The sequence below is a fragment of the Chamaea fasciata genome, unplaced genomic scaffold, assembly GCF_029207755.1.
Source record: "Chamaea fasciata isolate MVZ Bird 193981 ecotype frontalis unplaced genomic scaffold, bChaFas1.0.hap1 SCAF_3, whole genome shotgun sequence".
In the NCBI taxonomy this organism is placed as follows: domain Eukaryota; kingdom Metazoa; phylum Chordata; class Aves; order Passeriformes; family Sylviidae; genus Chamaea; species Chamaea fasciata.
The window spans coordinates 74,774,247-74,795,802 of record NW_027094088.1 but is presented as its reverse complement, the minus strand read 5'-3'; the positions used below and the strand labels follow the sequence as shown (position 1 = coordinate 74,795,802).

The 21,556-nt window shown below is 40.1% G+C and overlaps 1 protein-coding gene across 1 annotated transcript in view; it reads left to right on the top strand.

Annotated features, from left to right (window-relative positions):
* The first annotated feature begins 1,180 nt into the window (after positions 1–1,180).
* KLHL32 (kelch like family member 32) overlaps positions 1,181–21,556 on the top strand; it is a 121,723-nt gene continuing 101,347 nt past the window's right edge. Inside the window, exon 1 of the mRNA XM_066180518.1 lies at positions 1,181–1,341. The gene's annotated coding sequence lies outside the window, so the exon portion shown is untranslated. The remainder of the gene's footprint in view (positions 1,342–21,556) is intronic.

Here is a 21,556-nt window from a genome sequence, read left to right as displayed (position 1 = left end):
CCTCTGCCTGGTATTGCGCTGCAGAACCTCCAAGCTGCTTGACCCTTGACTTGGGGAAGCTTTGCATTACTACCCAAAACAATCCATGTACTGCATTTGGTGCACTTTTTGAACTAACTTTCCAGTTGCTACTGTCTGCTTTGCAGATGAGGAAGCACCTTACAACAGAACAACTCATCTGCCAGTAGGTTAAACTGAAGGCCCACATGCTGTAAAAGTGTCCTAAAAAACTGTCATCTGAAAAAACTTGAACTCCTCTGATGTGGCATGTATGTAAAATTTAATTTGGAGGTATGTTGGAGATGGACACAGAGATTTTTGGGATTGACTGTTTTTGTATTAATTTCACAGATTAGAAAACAGAAACTAAACTCCTAAGAAAGCAAGATGAAAACTGCTCTAAAGTAGAGATGATCTGTGCAATTCTCAAAATAGTATTTTCTCCTATATATTAAAGCACATTCCAGTCTTGCTGATTATGAATGGATCACTAATCATTACATTCATTTTTTTTTAATTCTCCTAAATGTTATTCACAACCATGGCATCAGTTAGAGGGTGCAAGAAGAAAAGTTCCCACCACCTCTCAGTTTCATGAGGTGAGGCTGAAAGAACAGTGCTGTTTCTGAGCCTCATTGCAGAGCTGGGTCCCGTGTCCCTGCAATGACGGCATTTGCAAAAATACACAATGTATACAGCACTTGTATCTCAGGCGGATGTTCCTCATCACTTTCGCAAATAAGATTTTTTTTAAAAGTCACATTAAACCCCACAACAGGATGATAAAGCAGTGATGTAGCGTTCTCCTGACCCTGCAGAGACCTCATCTTTTCCAGCCGTATCTCTTGTACTAAAATTCTCCTTCCCAAATGCCCCCCTGACACCGCCGTCCCCGTGGTTATCCAGGCTCGCAGGTGCTCTTCCTGCAAACTTAGGGCTACTTCAAGGGCTCACTCAACCAGGCCTTCGCCCTCCAGCCCTCCCGTAGGGCCGTGGCCCGGGCGGGCGGGCAGCGCGGCGGCCCTCGCCTCCCGGGGGCACCGCGGGCCGCGGCGGCGGCCCTCCACGGCCCCGGGAGCGCCCGACACCCGGGGCCGGGATGCCGCGGCCCGACCCGCCTCCTCCTCCGGCAGGTGCGGCCCTCCCGGGCCGCCGCTGCGCACTGGGCGGGGCGGGGAAGCTCCTCCTGCTCGGGCACCGGAGCGGCACAGCCGGGACGGCGGCTCTGCGGCGCGGCAGCTGCTTGCCCGCGGCTCGTCCCCCCGCTGCCGTCGAGCGGAGCGGAGCGGGGCGGAGAGGCGGCGCCGCCAGCGCCGTGCGCGGCCCCGGCACCTGCCCGAGGTGAGCGAGCGGCCGGGCCCGAGGCGGCGCCTCGCCGCCCGTGTTACCTAACCGGGACCGGAGCGGGGGGCGGCCGCCGGTCGTGCCCCGCGGCCCCGGCCGCTCAGCACCGCTGCGGCGGGGATGGGGGGCTCTGATGGGGAGGAGGGGGGGGCGAGGGCGAGTGTCCGCGTTGCCAGGGAGACGGGTCAAGCGGCAGCTCCAGCAGCCGGGGCGCCCCCGGGCACCGAGCAGCGCTCCCGCCGGCCCTCGGCTCCGCGTAGGAGGCGGCGGGGATCGGCGGTGGGGGGAGGATGAACCTGAGCCCGGGGTGGCTCCGGGGCGCCGTGAGTCCCGCTGCCCGCGGGGTTATGCGGGGACGTGCTCCAGGTGCTCGGCTGGCGGCGGCCCCGTGAAACATGGCTCTACCGCCGCGCCAAGGGCGCTGGAGGGCGGCTCGGTACTTCGTGCGAGCTGCGCTCCCGCGAACCGGGACTTGAAGCTACTCGTTTGACTGACAAAAACAAGCTTTTGCTCCTCTCCGGCGTTTAAATATGCGAGAGCTCACAATTGCAGATGATCCAGGCGCCCTAATTGCTGGAACGTTGTATCTGCAGCCCTCGCAGTTGAAAAGGTGCTGCTCAGGTGGTTGTAGCTGATGGTGAGGAAAGATCTGGTTCCCGACACGAAATTTCCCGTCTGGTCGATCCGGAGCGATTCTACGGAAGAAGCGCGGGTCCCTGCGATGCCGCAGGTTGCAGATGGCTCATTGCTGCCGCTCTCCCCGGCCATCGGTGCAGGCTCGATTCCGCCCGTGGAGCGAGCCCGACTTCCCTGAGCGGGCTCTGGCGGAGTCGGAGTGACAGCTGATCCGTAGCTGTCACACCACACACTGGGAAGCGGCGTGCTTGGCACCAGATACCGCAATAAAATGTGAAAGAAATGGAATTATGGTTTAAATCTTACCACGGGGAAATAAACCGCTGACGTTGATCATAGCAGATAGTGTGGCTACAGTTCTTAGAGCTTGTCATGAATTTTTCCTATTTTGTAGGGCTAGGAAAATATCTTACAAACGTTTCAAAAGCGAGTTGGGGTTAAGTCTTATTTGAGTAAATGTTCATGACAGCATTTGCTCAGTCGTGAAAAGATCAGGAGCAGACCCAGAGGCCACAATCCTGTTAACTGTAGCACATAGGGTAAAGGATTACTGTAGCTCTGCCAATTCCTTTTGATTCTGGGGTCTGCCTTCATGAAGCAGTTGGCAGGAGCAAGACCGCTGAGGCGTGTTCAATTCTTTAGAGTTTTTGTCTGAAAACCGTATTTGTTGTTTAAGTAGATCCTACAGAAATCCAGTGATGTGCTGAATAAGTAATACAGTTACCACATATGCTTAAAAAGCCACCCATATATAGCTATTCAGTCACATATCTTTGTGTTATTCAAGTTTACAAATGATTACAGAGAATTTTTTTCTTTACTTCAAAAGTACTCCAGAAAAAAACCCTTTAATCTTTTGTCTGTTCTTCAGACTGTGAATAATTTGACAGCATCTGTAAAGCACTTTACAGTTATTATGTACAAAGTTATTATGTACACTAGGTGTGGGTATTCTCAGAAACTGTTAGAGAATAATAAGCTCTTGATTAGTAGGACACTAAAAATAATGCAGTTGTACCAATTAACATCTCTTAAGCACAAGAATTTTAATTTTTTAGGTGCCTACAATGTTTATAAAAATATTGTGTGTTGTTGTACATACAAGCAACAATAAGTCCTGATAATTCCTGTATAGACATACATGGGGAAAATGTACATTTGGGCAGCTATTGAATTGGCAGATGGGGAAGGATTGTACTCCTAATATGTCAAGAGGGAAAGAAGCTGTCTAGGGGTTTCTTTGAAAATGGTCCAGTTAGATTGGCAGGTATACCTCTCATTCAATTCCAGGTGAGAGAAAACGCTGCTAGGGAAGGGAATTTTAATATGGAAATTGAAGTGTTGTTTATTTAACACTTTGTAGCTCAGCTTGAACCTCACAGAAGATGAGATTAACCACTGTTTTTACTCTTAGAAAACAACTGGATATCTTAAAAGTAAAGATGACCATGCAGAAATTTAATTTATGGATATAGTTTTATGAAAGCAAGCTTGGAAGTGACTGAACAAATAGTGTTGAATCTTGCCTTGGACAAGAAATACGAGATTCCCACAGATCTTCTGGTGGAGCTGTAATCTTTCTTCAGTCTTGTCTTCTCTTTAAGACAGGACATGAGCAACTGTGTTTAAGATGGCAACTTCTGTTGAAGTCTGTGTATTGCTAATCGTGTAAGTGAATTTGACTCAGGATTTGAATTTGAACATACAAAGAAATTTGAGTAGCATCAGGGGAGGTGGTTTTATTTTGGTTTTTTTTCCTCTCTTTTTATTAAGGGGAGTAATAACTTTTGATTTTACAGTAAGAAGTATGGTTAGAAGATCAGTAGCAGATGGAAATTTATGCTTGCGTGGCTCATTTCTTCAGTGAGCACTTACAAAGTAAAGTAAGAAAATGCTGTGTTCATGAAAAAAATTACTTTTTTGTTGGGGTTTTTTTTGATTCAGAATGTCTTTCTTTTGCCTGAAAAGTAAGAAACTGATGATCAGCTTCTAAAAAGCAGTAAAAATGAATGTATTTAATAAGAAATTCATGGCACTGCTGTGGTTTTTTTGATCGATTCTGCTGACTGGAATATGATGAACTTAATGGCCAAGAATGACACTTATTTAATGCACACTAACATGGGGAAGTGATGATTATAAATTGAACTAGATGTAGGAATTGGATTAAGTAAAAAATGAAATTAATTTAATCACTTGTGCGAGAACAGATAACAGTTATTGGGAAAAACTAGCCAAACAAAAATATCATGCAGCGTAATTATACTTACCCACAGCAACCACATATTTATCTCATTTTAATTCTTTTATTGAAAAAAAAAAAGTTATCCTTCATTTTTCTCATCCACTTAAGACTTCCGTATGGTATTTTCCAGTGTGTTCTCTGCTCTTAGGACTTCAGTTACTCTGATTACCTTGATTGCAGGAAGTGGAGGGAATCTTGTGTTTGAATTTTTGTATCTCTCTTCTTTGGAGATAGAGGAACAAACTTTTAGCCAAAAGGCTAAAAATGACAATATTTTCCTAGGAAATTACTGAATTTTTGAAAAACTATTTTTTTTTTTATTTTTAACAGTTTATTCCCCGTACAAAACACTCCAAAAACACCATCATACTACTAACTGGTAGAAGCACTATATCCCCTCAAATTTCTTGAATTATCTGATGCTTGTACTTAGTAATGAAAGACAGGATCCTTGACATAGTGATTTCTAAGTCCTCACTTCTTTGTGTTCTGATTTAGATGGCTTTTTCACTGCTTATGAAATAAAAACGAGGTCTGCTGCTCTGGCATTCTGTGTTCAGACTATATTGCATGACTGTGTGCTTGTAGATGGGATGCTTTTATTTCCGAGAGATTTTTAGAATTTTACTATCTAATTCTGATTGTTGAAAATAAGTAAAGAATAGAAACCTTTCACAGGGTCTTGTAATCGTTTTAATTATTTTATTTTTTTTTTAATTTTGTCTCATGTGTGGGTTTTTACCCCTGACTGAATTTTGGGCTTTGAATAGTTAGAACCTTCAAATTGAGAAGAAACATACTTAGAAGACCGTTTTTCAAGGGGCATTCCTGCTAAGCCTGAGGAAATTTCTGGGACTAGAGATCACTCTGGGAGGTGGTTTCAAGAGATGAAAATGAAGCAATTATGTTGGAGTTTGACAGTTTAAACTGGGAGACCAGGAGAACTTTGAAACTCCTGGTTCTGGGTGTTCCCATGTGGACCAGCCACCCTGGATGTGCCTGACCTTGAAAGAAAGTGAAATATCTAATGTTGGCCAGGAAGGAGCAGCAGCAGGTTCTGGGTAGGCGCTAGTCTGTGTTCTAGACTGTAGAAAAATGTTTTGTCAAGGTTTATCGGATGTGTGTTTTAATTGCACTTTTAACTATGGAAAAATTTGGACTAAGCTAAGATTCAACACTGAGGTCCATTGCCGGGCTTGCTGTGGGCTTGCTGTGGACTTGCAGTGTTCATCTTCCTTTCTGGGGCAGGAGTTTTGCACAGACGAGGTACCTGGATTAGGAAACTTTTTGTGCTCCTTGCTGTTAGTGGCAGTGGAGTCACTCAGGGCAGACAGGTTGTGGGAACTGGGGCAGTACCAAGGGGTCTTTATGTACTCACATACACTGCTAGATCTTTGAAATGCATCTCTCCTTGAAACAAGAAAGCTGCTGTTTCAGAAAGTGACATTCCAGTAGTGAATGCTGTGCAGATTCCAGTCACACTTATGCTGGTTGGAAGCTATTGACCTTGATATTGACAGTTGGATATTTCTCTGTGATGAGAAAGCAATGTAATATGTAAACAATTATGAGTAAAATATATCAGAGGCATCAGAACATCAATAACACTTGAGAATGCATGATTTTTTTCCCTCTAAGTTAGGTGACTACTCTCAACAGTTACATAAGTTAAGAATTTGTTCTGCCAGAATTTCCATAGCAATGTGCTGTGGCAGTTTAGAAGAGCTTTAATTGCAGGGAATGAGCTCTGTTGGGGGATAAATACTGTAAATATTTTGATTTGTCAGTACGTGAAGGTTACGGTTGTTCTGAAGAGTGTATTTTTCTACAACCATCTGTCTTTGTTTTTCCTGACAGAATGATACATATGGTGGTGATATTTGACAGTATAGATGTTGTAATGTTGGAAACCGTTGGGAAAATTTACTTATGCGTTTTTCCTGAATGCTGTGATTGTTTGGGATAGATCTTAAGATCATGGATTTTTCCCGGAAGTAGTCTAAACTCTTCAATTTTTTAACCCCTTGTGCTTCCAGAATAGCCTTTCATTCTAGTCTTCAGTAAAAAAGCAGTTGGGAAAAATTCTCAGCTCAGCATCACTAGTTTGGATTACGGGGGGGTTTTGTTTTGAAGGTATCGTATCTCAGAGTGATTGAGGTCCATTTCTGCACTGCTCATAAGGCTTTATTCCTGTCCTGTATATTCTGTTGTGGTTTTTTGGGGGGTTTTTGGGGGTTTCTTGGTGGTTTTTTTTGTTTGTTTGTTTTTGTTTGTTTTTTTTGGTTTTTTGTTTTGTTTTTTGGTTTTGTTTTTTAAGTGATTGCTTAAGTGAAAACAGCATTGCTTAGATTAATAACAAATTTTGAAGAAGATGTGAGCAAGCTTATGGCCTTATTATGTCCGAAACATTTTCCATCAGGTTTCACTTCAGGTCAAATAAAGTAAAAGGGCTACTGCCCTTTCTAAGCTAAACTGTGCTTCTACCTGGCCTATCAAGACAAAACAGATAGGAACCTGTGGTTGAAGAAATGTCATCAGGACACGTGGAATGTGTATTTTGTAGATTTATTTTTGAAAATTTCTAAAATTGGTCTTAATGTTTTTTCCCTAACAGCTACATTTCTAAGACAGTGTCTTTAGTAATAGTTTTTTCCTGATCTAATACAGATTTAAAAATTATGTCTTTAAAGCAATAAGAAGAAGGTTCTCCCTTTGAGGGGGTACATCTTCTGTGGTTTTTGCCTTTTCTCTGTTAGTTTTGAAAGCTCCCTTTCAGTCAGTGACCTATATTTTAGCTGCATATAACAACAACAACAAAAAGAAAGAACTTGAGGTGATTTTTTCAGAACAGAACTGGGACTTTGACTTTAGTGAGCTGTGGAGATCAAAACAGAGGACTCAAGAGCAAGACTGAACAGAAGTTCTGCCTTCTTGTGGGGATATAGTACCTGTTTTGTGAGTTTGGTGTGTTCCTTAGCTGAACTTCATTTTTTTCGTTTTTTCCGTTTCCGTAGAAAACTCAAACAAACAAACAGGAAGGGAGCAGAACTCCTTTCTTGCAGGGCCTTAGTGCATCAGCACTGCAGAGTGCACTGGAGAGTGTGCCATGCCCCTGCTGTGCTGGGCTTCCCATCCTCAGTGAGGTTACATTAAAGTACACTGGGGATTTCTTGTGGTCTGTGGTGACTTCTGCATATAAATGCTGTATTTGCTTGTAGGGAAAGTGTGTAGGAAATGGAATGATGGCGATGCAAGTGAAGTCTTGTCACAATTTGCATTTCATGTATGTGGCTCTATCCTCCAAACACACTCATGGAATTGCAGAAATTTGGGTGTTGGCGAAATGTTAATAGAAGATCTAGGTGTGCTTTGCTTGCTTACTTAGGAGGATAACTATGAATGGAGGTGAAACAGAAGTAGGAATTCAGTATTAGAGAGCAAGTCAAACTCCAAAACGTTTTGGTAGCTAGGGCTGGCTACCTAATACAGGAGGAAACTTTCCTGGACAGGTGTGACTCAAATATATATTCAGTTTGAATTATTGCCTTCTCTTCTCTTCTCTTCTCTTCTCTTCTCTTCTCTTCTCTTCTCTTCTCTTCTCTTCTCTTCTCTTCTCTTCTCTTCTCTTCTCTTCTCTTCTCTTCTCTTCTCTTCTCTTCTCTTCTCTTCTCTTCTCTTCTCTTCTCTTCTCTTCTCTTCTCTTCTCTTCTCTTCTCCTTTTTAACCTTTTTTAACCTTTTTTTTTTCCTTTTATTAGATTTGTTCAATTTCTTTAAGACCCTTTGATCAGGTCCATCAGGCATATTGGCATCAGATTTCATGCTTTATATCTTTGGATGTACATGACAGCAGATGAGAATAAGTCATACACAGAACTAGTGGAGTTTATATTCCTTGCAGCTGTTCACATCTCCCCAGGATTCCCAATCTACCGTGGTGCAACTCTTCCTTAAAGGCTGGAAAGCTGCTAGACAGGCTGTTTGAATTTACTGTCTTTGCTAATTAAAACTAACTCTTGCACTATGGACTTGCATTGATTTTTAGTGGTGTTGCTGGGTAGGTGAAGAGAATTAAGACTCTAGTAGCAGAACCTTGTCAGTTGCAATTTGTAGCAGTTTAAGACATAAATACCTCCAGCCTTCTGCCTCCCTCTGCACGTATTGCAAGGCTGGAGTAGAACAAGTGCCTGCATTTTGTCTGGTTGTAGGCTCTACTGTCGGAAGTCAGTACAGGTTTGTGCCATGACACCAGTGGCAACAGAAGTGTTGCCTGTGCTCGGGGGCAATAATATATGGCAGGGCATGGGGCATACAGGGGAAGGGGAGTCAAAGCATCTTTAGTTGCATAGGTTGATTCCGTGAATTACACATTATGTTTCTACATTTATCCTGTCACTGGCTTGTGTACTTTGAATGTTGAAAATTGTTGGAAACCCAAGGAGTGAATTTTCATAGGCTGTGTCTTTTGTTCCTGATATATTTATTCTTTGGCCCAGAGAGAGATTACTGTGTGATCATCAAGTAGCCCATAGCACACCAGATCAAGTCCTGAACACCTCAAGGGAAGGAAAAAAAAAAGTGGTAATATAGCTGCAGGGATCTAAAGATATAAGAGAGAAGGGTGAGGTTTTATTGTTTGTTAGAGGTTTTGTGACTTTGGGTTTTTTTTTTGTTTTTTTTTTGGGGGGGGTTTGTTTGTTTGGTTGGTTTTTTGGGGTTTTTTTTTGTTTGGTTTGGTTTGGTTTGGTTTTTTTTTTCTGAGCTGGTTGGTATAGTCTGTGGGAGGAAAGAAAAAAGTATGAACAGAAGTGTTTCTTTTGCTTAGACCTGAAGAAAGCACGTAAGTCTAAACACTTGTCCATTCTTTTTCTAATTCAACTTCTGCTCCTAATTAAAGACCAGAGATTAAAAATTATTTAATATCTAAATTTTAGGTATTTTTCCTTGAAACAGCAGCTTTTCTCCAAGTAAAGAAAAGTTGTGTCCTCAGACACTAAGGAGGGCTAGGGAATGGTTGAAGAAAATCTTGATCTGTAAATTCCACTGATTCTATTTGAAGGGAAAAAAAAACAACCTCTATCTGTTGTCAATTAAGGTTATTTTCCATCTGTTTATCTCTGTTACACACATTTGAAAACTGTCAGAAAAACCAGACTTTATCAGAAAATTCCATCTAATGGGTTTATGACACCTTATCCATCTTGTTTTGACACAAGATGTTCTGCAGCTGTGCTGGCTTGAGGTACTCCTGATCCCTCTGCCCTCCTGCTGCAGCTTGTTGCTCATGTGTTTTGCTGGCATCACTGTTTGTGGAGGGGTATTGGGGATTGGATCACCAACGTGTCTCTTAGAGCTTTAAGAAAAAAAAACACAAAAACAAACCTCCCCCTAAAAATTAAAAAGCAGCCACAGAGAAGTCTCTCTTAGACTCTTAAACCAGGTCAGGCAAAAGAAGGAAGTATAGAAGCCAGCAGTGCTGCCGAACTTGTACCCATTCTATCTTGAAAGAAGAGAAAGTTGCTTTGACCTGTGATGAATATCTGCAGACTAGAGAAAGGCATGTGCACTGTGTTTAGTTTTCTTTCATATAGTCGGGGGTAAAAGGTGTTAAAACAGTGGGTTTATTTAGCAATTTCTGGCACTGATTTGTAGTAAGCAAATGTTTACACTGCAGCTTGCCATAAATAAACAGAAGGGTGTTTGGAAACCCTGATCAGCTTTTGTGTAGGAGAGAGCAGTCATAACAAACTGGTTCTGTGAGAAACTGAAAACAAATAAAAGATGGGCTGTTATTCATGGTTTGCAAAGGCAGAAGAAACTGTGAACAGAAGCTGCAAGTAATTTTCAAATACCAAAAAACATTGTTTGTGAACCTGGGATAAATTTCAGTAACATTTCACATTCTCCTGTTTTCAGTCTTTGGAAAATCTAAAGAAAAGAAGGGCAAATGATTTTAACCAGCTCCAGCTCAGAGAAGGGTGAAAATCTTCAGCTGCATTCAGTACGGCTGTAAGTCTTTTGTATCTCCCCAAGATATTTCCAAGAACATTTGCTACCTGTTTATGAGTGTTGACAATCTTGCAGTCACTTAAAATGCTATAATTAGCTGAAGAAAAGAATTCTTTCAAAAATCCCCTAACAAACCTTTTACTACAAGGAAAGCTCTTCTTTTAGTACTTAATGAGATTATTACCCACTAGAGGGAAGTTATTTTTCTTATTATTTTGTGTTCTTGGGATTTTTTGAGTCTGACATTATGGTACAGAGTGGTAGGTAGGCAATAGAGCATTTCCAGTTGCGTAGCCGAAGGATCAATTTATGGGGTTTTTTAAAGTAGTTGTTAAATGGTACCAAACTCCCAAATCAATATTCCATTTTTGTTTTATACTGATACACAGTTTTTGTGATTGAGTAATGTCTGAGTATCTTTGTAGCTGATAACTCATATTGACTTTTTTGCAACTTTTTTGTGGTTTTCATGCAACCATAGCAATGTACGAAAGAATCTCTAGGCTTAAAAGATAGACTAGACTCAGATTAGAAATGGAACTGATGAAATGGTAATAAAAATCATGACTGAGGCTGAACCTTTTTCTTAGTTATTCCCTGTGTGGAGTGGAAATGGGTCTTCAGCAATCTTAGGGTCCTCACAGAGAATCTCTTGGTTGTAGGGTTCCACTGGAACCAAGTACGCAGAGAAATTTTGTATTAATAACTCAAATGTCTTTGTGATCGTGATGGTAGGAAAAAGAAATACGCTCTACAGAAGAGATGAAACCTTCCACATAAACTGCTATTCAGGCATACAAATTGACTGTGCTGTGTAGAGATACCCTCTTGGCTCTGAACAAATTGGCAAAACATGTAGGAGCACCATTTGTGGTGTAGTATTTTGTGTGAGTAAAGTGTTGAGAAATTACTTGTGTGTCTGCAGGTCTCTGCATTGGGCTATGTTGAATGCAGGTGAGGTGGTGTTCCGTTGGGAGCTGCAGGTCAGTAAATTCCAGTCCAGATTCAGAAATTTTAATCTCTCACTCTGTGAGAAATAGACTTCAAAGACCACACTTACATGACAATATGTTGGGGAAGCTTGAGTCCTAATAGTATTGCTACATTGGACTTTGATTAATCTTTGAGAATGCTTGTATAGCCAGTAGCACTTAATAAAGGAATTTCATAAATAGCTTTTAGTTCTAGTTAATGTGCAGATTGTGCTCTTTCTCTCCTGAAAATGGGTGGCATGAGCTCTTACTTGGTTATCTTGAAATTGGTATAAATACAGAGGCAAAAACTTTCATTTGTTTTTCAATATAACCAAGAGCTAGCCTGAGAGCAAGCTAGTGATGAAGCCAGTCCTGGTGGTGATGCAAGAGCTTCTATATTATCAGTCACTGGCAACACTGTCAGATCTTCATGTTAAAGTGCTTGCAAGGTGGGGAGAGATCTTTCAGACTTTATTGGTTTAATTATTTATTGGAGATCAGTTATCTCCTGATTAGATGGGGATGACTGTAGTATTGAATAACTAAGGTAAATGAATAAACCTGGCTGAAGTAGTCCTACAATTCTTGGCTGCATTAGGCATCTTACTGTCCAAAGATGGAAAAGAAGTAGTGAATGTGTGCTTAGAGTGCTGGATCATGTACAATACAATGGCTCAGTTCCTTGGCAAGGTGAGGAGCAGTCTGTCCCCTGATTCTGATTCAAATCCAGCTTCTTGTGTGTGCCATTTGGTAAAGGGAAATCAAACACAATTTAATTATCCTCTTAGTCCTTGGATGTATCTGCAGTATCCTTGGGCTCGGCCATTGGAGAGGATGAGTGGGTGCTTCAGGCCATCTTTATGCCAGTCAGCATTTTTTGGGCCAGCCAGTCTCTGTTCCCAGCTCAAGACACTGATGGATAGCTTCTAGTTGTTATATCATTGAATGGTTTTTAATCTTAGCATTGTATTTAAAGTCTAAAAGTCAGTTCCCAGACATCAGTAATTGCATTAATTCAGACATTCCCCAGTAGGAGTCATAAGCCTGGTGTTAGATTATGTTTTCAAGCTTCTCTCAGTAATCTTCAACCGTATAAACTTTATTCTTTTTTGTGAGGTGAGAGCTTCAGGTACAGTTTTATTCCAGGAGATATGTTTAGTGACAGGGAAGGAAACCAGCACGACTGGTTTATTTTGGCTATTTCGTGCCTTAAAATGTATTTATTTTCTGATCATGGCTTACCTGTGGTTGCAACAAAACTATTCCTTACTGTTAGAGCCTGAGTTAGCATTTCCCCTTCCTAAATCAGTCTGTGTCTAGTTTTGATTTAGAAATTCAGTTGATTTTAGGGAACCTGCTGTCAATTGATTCTTCTCGAGGTGTATTACAGTGATGTATTTAAATTTTATTATTTGCTGTATGTAAAAGCAGCCTAGATAGCTTCCATGTGGATTAGAGGCTGAGAATCTAAACTGATGAAAAAGTACCTGGAGTAAATGTAATGTTGAAGTGTTCTGATACAGCAAATATGTCAGAATAATATAATATTAAATCAGTAATTTTTACAATATAGTGTAAAATGCAGTAATTCAGATTTCTCCAGAGCAAGTTAACTTCTCAAAATTTTACGAAGTGTCTAGTATAAAATAATACTGTTTTGTTGGACATAGGCAATTTAATTTTATCACCATTCTTTTGTAGAGTTGGTTGTCCCTTTTATGTCAGCAAATGTTGTTTTTTGCTTGTGTAAAAGTTCATAGCAGCTGGAATCAAATGCTTTACTCTCAAACAAGAGTGATTATTAAGAAGTTAATCTCCGATCCTGCTGGTACCAGCAATATTTAATGTCTTTTAAATAATTAAAAATGCTAATGTGAGATCTTGTAGATAGATAAAGTGCACAGTTAAAGCAATTAACAATATAAGATCTAGTCAAATGAATTGTTTGATGAAAGTTCTCTTCCACTGCCAAAAAATCCCAAACCAGCCAACACTGAAGTGAACCACCCCCCATCAACCTATGTAATACAAGCTTGATAACTGCGCTCTGCTAAAAAGATTGTGGATCTTTCAATTTCAGTTAGAGCTTTGCCTTCTTCGAGTACTTGAATAACATTTTTAGGAGTTAAGGGTCTGTTTTGGCCTTACATGTGTCCATGAAGAAGAGATTTGAAGGAAGAAATCTCTTCAGGTCTCTCTTGCAGAGTTTTGTTGCTATCATATCCAGGAAAATCTTCATTGTTTTCTGGGATATGGTAGTAACAGTAATAGGCCACTGTTGTCCCTTTGGTAATTCATGGTTTTCTTTTGTTTTGATTTTCTTCTGTACCTGGCAGTGTAGTTGTCATAGAGGTATCCACTGTGGCCTCTAGGAGCAATGGCTTTCCTAGGTATCATAGTTAGCAGAATTATCTTTCAAGAAGGCTTCTTAGTGTGACTCAATTCTGATATATTCTCATTTGTTGCCTTAACTTTTGATTATCAGAAGCATTACATTTTAAAGCAAAAATTTTAATGATTGTTGGAAATTTATTCAAGGTGCTTTAAATTGCTTGGATTTCTTTTGGTTGATGACCATCTGTTGAAAAACTTTGAAAAAGCCCTCACTGAAACTTAGTTAAAGAAAATAAATTCTTTTGCTCTTTGTCAGGAGTCATTCAGGGCTCAACTTACTCTCTGGAATAGGAATGTCTAGTGCCACTTGAGATACTGATCCAGGAGGGTCTTAGGTCATCTTTCTCCCCAGGAAGATGGCTTAGATACTTGATGGGGTCTGAAAAAAACGTAAATTTCTGTATATAATCAACTGAATTCAAGTCTTAATTCAATTTAATTGGAAAGAATTTTAAAAACAGCATGCATTTATTGCTTACAAAGTTTTTTTTGTTTGTTTATCAAGTGAAATAATCATCAACTTCATATGAACCATAGTTGCACTTGTATTGCTACCAAATTTTCAGGAAAGGGAAGGGAAGGGAAGGGAAAGGAAGGGAAAGGAAAGGAAAGGAAAGGAAAGGAAAGGAAAGGAAAGGAAAGGAAAGGAAAGGAAAGGAAAGGAAAGGAAAGGAAAGGAAAGGAAAGGAAAGGAAAGGAAAGGAAAGGAAAGGAAAGGAAAGGAAAGGAAAGGAAAGGAAAGGAAAGGAAAGGAAAGGAAAGGAAAGGAAAGGAAAGGAAAGGAAAGGAAAGGAAAGGAAAGGAAAGGAAAGGAAAGGAAAGGAAAGGAAAGGAAAGGACCATCTACTTTCTTATGGCAAAACAACTGTTTAGTGCTACAGTACATTTCGTTTGGATTGGTATTATTTCTGGATAGGAGTTAAAAGGATTCCTAGGCAATTCCAGTTAATGGAAAAGACTGAAACTCATAAATGTGCCCTACTGGGACACCTAACAGACATGTGGAGGCATGTATATTTGCTATGGTTTTGATAGAATTTCCCCCTTTTGCCCCTTCTGTTTCCTTTTATGAGATACAGTGTCTTCAAGGAAATTGGAATGTGGAATAAATAGGTCATATGGGAGTAATATGCTCTTGCATGCTTGCAGTACATTCATAGTCTTCTCAGCTGTACCACAGAGAATCACACAGAGCACAGAATTGTCTAGGTTGGAAAGGACTTCTTGACATAACCTAATCAAAGCCCCCTATTTAAGCAGGGTCAGCTAGATCAGATTGTCCAGGATGGTGTCCAGGGGTGTTTTGAATATCTCTAAGAAAGAAGACTGCGCAAGTTCTCTGGGCAATCTGTTCTGATGTTGAACAATTCCTCACAGTAAATAGCATTTTCTAGTGTTCAACAGGAGTTCCATGTCTGTTAATTTGTGCCGATTAAATTATAGAAGAAAGAGTGTTTTAACTTGAATTATAAGTAGCTATTTGTAGCACTTAGTGGTTTTTAACAAGGTAATTATTGCCCTTAAAAGTAAAAAATAAATGTTATTTTAGAAACAAGGAAAAAATACATTTTTCCCCCTCCTGCTTGGCACTGTGTAGCTTTCTCAAATATGGTGGGATTCTAGTGATTGGCATTCAATTCACAAAGTTCAGTTAGGCATGTAGGTCTGTCTCCACAAATCATCTGGTGTTTGGTTCTAGGAGCAGTATTCACAAACCCTAGAGTCTTGCTAAGCTTACCAGTTTAATGTCTGGGTAGTGAGAGATGCTTCAGAAAAATGACTCAACAAGCTGTAAATTGCTTACATATATATAAAGGGAAGAACAAGATGTCAGTTTAACTGTATACAAGTTTTAAATTCTTCACTTCTGCCAGGAAGCACCTAACTGTAGCCTTATGCAGTCTTTCATAGGCGCCCTTGGGAATTTAAAGAGCAGCTTGTTTTAAAAAAAAAAGTTTTTACTTTTCTTTTGAAATTTAGCTTCTGGTTTGTTTGGGGTTTTTTATGGTTTTGTTTTCTGTTTTTTTCATTTATTTAAATAATTTGAGAAGTATTGATACAACATTTGTCTAAAAGTGGATCTGAGTCTGTCTTTAAATCTGTGTGTACCCGAAGGATATAAAGGCTGAATTCTTGGATTGTCTGTGAAAAGCAGAGAATAGAGCACATTCAAATCTGATGTTTCCAAGCAAAAATTTATATGTTTCTCTATTAACCTATTTGATAGAACTTAATTAGAGTGATATTTTACTTTAGTAAAAAGTATTTCCTTAAACTGAGTTTCTCAAGACATGTTGTCAAAATTAAGATTCACACTACAAATATATCATATGCATCTTCACTGTGAGTTTTTTTTAGACTGTATTTCCTGTCACCTCCACTCCCTACCTGGTATGTCCCTTCTGCTCTGAGAGGAATTTTTATTTGTTGTATTGACACTGGTCAACATCAGAACATTTTCTAGGTAGCTGGTCTGGCACACTGAATAAACTCTGTGTTAGAAATGGAACATGTGTTGAGTAAAGGATGAGAGAAAAAAGGAGATCTCCTATTTCAGTAAAACAGTGTGAAATCTAGATTCTGGATAAATCCTTGGAGAGAAAGAATCCACTAACTCTGTCTTCAGCTTTGGCAGGGCATTCAGCTGTTTTCCAGCACAAGAGGTCAGGTGTCCTGATGTTTTCCCTTGTGTTCCCAGCAGATACGCGAACGACAGCTTCCTCAGTAGTAGGAACTGTATCATTCCCAACTGTCCTAATGTGTCAAAAGCTCACAGTCTAGCAGATGGTACTCACAGGGAGCAGGGAGAAGGCCACAGTTCCATAAGTAAATCTGCCCATTGAGATCCCTCTTGAGTTGAGAGCATTTTTCCTTCTGGTGGTTTGGTAAGAGTCAAAGTTCTTCTTTGTCCAGGTATGGTTTGTACAGTCCCGTGTGTATTGCAAGCTCCTGCAGAATTTTGTGCAAAAAATCCATCTGACATCCTCAGTGCCACTTTGCCTATCTCAGACAAGGCTTATCTATGTACTTGTCTATCTAGGCTTGTTAAGGTTATAGAGGTAGCAGTGGCTGTGTGAAACATGTTAACATGTTGCGGAACATAAGAAATCATAGTCTTACAGAGTCTTAGAGTAACAAAATATGTACATGATGGAGAGTCTATTTTTCCTAAAATATAAGTTTTTGGTTTTTTTTTTTGTTTTTGTTTTTTTTTTTTTTTTTTTTTCCTGCAGAAGGCAATGTAAAACAGAAAAGAGCTAGAAGCAGACATGGCTGTGCAGGCTTCACTGCTTATGGCTTTTGTGATTGCAGTGTGCAGTAGAACTTGGAGACGGGCAACCCTCTCCACTCCCTCCCACTGCTTCTCACCCACAAACAGAATTTTTCTGTAAGTCTTATTTATTCTGGTCATCTAATTAGTTTTGATTTTCTCTTTCAATCTAGATTTCTTTAATGTTTAAATCAAACATATCTTCACAGTAAAGAAGTGTTCCAATTGATCTGAGTTTGTTGTAAGTGTAGTGGTTTGAAAGCAAAACAAATGAGAGGCTCCAAGTCAGAGATGCCATTTAATAGGAAGAAAGGAAAAAAGGTAAAATAAAAATAGATGCAATAATACAAAAGACCACTGACAGAGTCAGAGTGATGGAAGCAGTCCAGGTGAGGTAGTCTTCTTGAAGCAGTGGTCCTGTAGAAAGGTCTGGTAGCTCTGGTCCTCTGGGAATCCAGTAGGTAAGGGCCCCCTGTACTGTCCTAAACCCCAGATTATATCCAGGTGAGAATGCTTGGTTCCTCCTTCTGGGCGGAGCATCTAACAACGGGATGATGAGTGATGCAGGAGGTCCTTGATGGCCCAATAAACAGAGATAACTCCTGGAGGGAGTTATCTATTAGTCACGGGCAAGGCATGTGATGGGCCGTTAACAGAAGATAATGGCCCAGAGGGAGGGAGTCTGGGAAAACACTGCCCCACCTGGATTCAACAGTTCATGAAGATGATGATAGAGTACTTTGTGCACATCCTATACTACAATCCAGGACAGTAAGGAAAAGGTCTAAATTAGATGGATTTACTTGAGAGCTCTAGCTCAGGTCTTGCCACTACTACTTAAACTTCTAAGTCAATTATGAAAAGTTACATGTAGAAATTCCTTTTATACTTGAAGCACCTTAAAGCTAAACAGTAATGCAGGCATCCCTGTAATGTAAGAGTTTATGCTGGAATGGCATTAGCCAGGCTTTTAGAAGTTTTGATGCAATTTAAGTGTAGAAAAAGGGCCTTCAGGGAGTTAAAACATTCACATTTTAAGAAGTGATGGAATTAGGAATACTTGTGCCTTTTCTTGTAGTAAACTGATTGTAGGGAACTTCAGTTCTGGTATTGGAGCACATAGCTTTTTGCCTTTTTTAACATCCTTAGTTTCATGAGCATGTAACCCTTTGACACTTTTTCAAAGGTAAACTAAAAAAAAATCTTGAAGAGCTGTACCAACTGAATGAAAGAGCAGCATGATTGGAATCATTAGCACTAATATCAAATAAACTGTCAGGAATTATTCACTGTAATCTATCACAGTCAGCAGAAGGTGAAAGCAAATGTTCTGCAGCTGTATCTCCATTAAAAAAAAGATGGAAAACTTGGTAATCTTGATTTCTAGTCTAAAATGTAGGTGGAATGGGCTTTAACAGACATTTATTCTTTTAACTGTTTTCTTCTAAATCTGGTGGTTTTGTCACACATACATTTTAGCCCAGGATCTTCCCTGCCCTTGTATCTTTGTCTTTCTTCTGTGTGCTTTCCCAGTCTGCTCTCCTGAGCATTCAGTCTTCTTGTCCAGCAATTAAAATTATTCCTTAATGACCTCGGGCTTCTCTTCCTATGATTGCACTGTAGAAAAATCCATGCTTTCTCATCTATTTTCCCAGATACTCATATGATTTTAGTACTGTGTACTATTCCACTGTTTCCCCTTCCCCTTTGCAAAAGAGGAAACACAGAAAATAAGGGTAGCTGGTCTTCATCACCAGCTTTCTCCATGCTGTTTTCATTTCCTCTTCCTACTTCTTTCTCATTGGACATCTCCCTCTTGGCCTCATCAAAATGTATTTTATTGTCAAGATGAATGACACTCTGCCCAATTTGCTTAAAGCTGTCAGAAATCTTTTGATGCCCATTTCTCTTTATAGAAAGGTACTTGCAAATGTCTTTGTTCTCTTACATTGAAGAGTGGAGGAATAGTCCATAAGCCAATTACGTGTCTGGTTCTGGGGTCCTCAACACAAAGAATGGTGACTTGTTCAAAAGTCCAGGGAAGGATCACAAAGATGCTCAGAGTGCTGGAACACCTTTCCTGCAGGGACAGGCTGAGACAGTTGGGATTGTTCAACCTGGAGAACAACTTGGAGCCTGGCCTCACAGGGGCCTTTGAGTAAGGGGCCTTATAAAAAAAAGAGAGACTGACTTTCACAGGCAGGCAATGATAGGACAAGGGGAATGGTTTTATAGGGTTTACGTTAGATGCCAAGGAGCAATTATTTATTCAGAGGGCAGAGAGGTACTGGGACAGGTTTCCCAGAGAAACTGTGGATGCTGCATTCCTGAAAATGTTCAAGGCCAGGTTGAATGGGACTTTGAGCAACCTGGTCTAGTGGACCCTTCCCATGGGAGGCATGGGATTGGAACTAGATGATCTTTAAGGGTTCTTCTAAGCCGATCCATTCTGTAATTCTTTGATTCTATGTGGTGTGAAATTGGTAGGGATTTTAGTGATCTGTTATTCTATGACTTGAATATTTTTTCAAAATAGAAACATGGAGGTCAGTAACTTGTTTTGTTGTTTTAATGTTTATGGAACTGCTGTGTAATTGTACTTTTATGTACAGACTTTTTTTCCCTCTGATTCCTGGCATTGAAAGCATCCACTGGACACAGAGCAAGAATTTTACATTATTGTGATTATTCTGTAAGGGAGGGGAAACCCATTCTGAAATACTGTCACTGTCCTGGAGGCACAAGTTATATTGAGGTATAGTTCTGCCACCCTGTGGCTACTGGAGGCCATTCGTAGAAGGTACATGTTTACTTAACTGCTGGTAGTCACAGCCTTTTACTTTTAACTCCATGAATGCTATTTCACAGAGAAAGTTGAAGGGCTATTGCAGGTCCCACAAAGATGTATAAACTCTCTGTGATTTTATACTTGTTCACTGGAAATGCCATGCAGACACATAACTGATCATCTCAGTTATGCAAGACTGTACACTATTGAGAAATCACACTTTTCTTAGTATTTTTATGTGTTTTTTTATGTCTCAGTCATAGATGTGAAAAGTTGCTATGGCCCAATTGCTGAGATTGTAGACTACAGTACTGTATATTCCTACCTGGTATAAATAGTCTGTATGCAGATATGAAGTAGTTTCAAAAACATGTTTATGTATTTTTGACTCTTAATATTCTGGAAAAGAATAATTGTTGTGTTCAGTAAAAGCATCTTGATGGTTGTGAAAGTTAAAAATCTAAGGCTTATCTGAGTGAGGCTCTGGTGAAGTTGACATAATTTCCGACCGCACTGCACTATTGTGTGTCCCTTTCCATGTTTGTTTCTAGAGTTATCTGGAGAAATAATTATGGTCTTTCTAGTCAAATTTCTGTTGCATTCTACTATAAAACATTCTGACTTGATTTAAAGAAGCCTTTCACATTTGTGGACCTATTAGAGCAGATTCAGAGGAGGGCCACAGAGATGACTAGAAGGATGGATGGAGCGCCTTTTCTATGAAGGCTGAGAGCTGGGGCTGTTCAGCAATGAGAAGACAAAGCTCCCGGGACACCTTCTAGCAGCCTTTCAATACCTAAATGGGGCTTGTAAAAAGGTTGGAGAGGGGCTTCTTATAACAGCATATAGTGACAGGTCAAGGTACAAGAGGCAAAAGATTTTAAACTGCAAGAAATCAGGTTTAGTTTAGATTTTAGGAAGAAATGCTTTATTCAGAAGGTGGTGACGCGCTGGAATTGGTTGCCCAGAGAAGTTTTGGTTGCCCCATGCCTGAAAGTGTTCAAGGCCAGGTTGGATGGGGCTCTGAGTAAACTGGTCTAGTGAATGGCATCCCTGTCCCTGGCAGGTGGTTGGGACCTAGATGATCTTTAAGGTCTCTTCCAACCCAAAGCATTCTATGATTTTGCAACAAGCATGACAAATTTCCTAAAAAAAAAAAAAAGTTTAGACTTGAAGTACAGGGTGTTCTTGGTTTTTTTTTTTTATCCTGTGAAAATGCAAATCAAATTCCAAATTAATTTGCAATTACAAGCTACTAAAGTCACCCTGTCTCTTATTTCCTTTTTATAGGATTTACAGGAAAAATCTTGAGAACATAGTTTTGCAAAGTAACAAAGATTTTGGTTTATGCTAGCAGCAGAATACCTTAAAACTGACCAGAGACCTTTTGACTTGTCCCTTATAACAACCATCAACTCAATTTATGGATTAGATACTTCATTTTGAGAGTGCTTTGCATATTTGTTGCCTGACTTTCAGAAAGATGAGAAAACACGTTCATAGAAAAATAGAATAGTTTGGGTTGGAAGGGACTCTCGAAGGTCATCTGGTCCAGTCCCCTGCCATGAGCTGAGATTTCGTCAACGAGATCAGGATGAAGTTGTAATACTGTTCTCCCAACAATGATAAATGAATCTGCTCTAAGTTATGTCCTGCTCCTTTTAACAGGTGAGTAATTAGATCATAGCTTCAATGACAGCAACAGTGAGTACTCTGAAAAGCTATGATGATAGTGCACAAAGGTATGTTACTACAGTTGTATAAAACTGTTACCTTTTTTCAAATGAAATATGTGAAACTGTGTGCACACATCCTGGAAGAAAACCTTGTCTTCAAAATCATCAACCCTCATCTGTGTAGTTTCCAGTGGAGTTACATGATTGTCTATGTTTATCA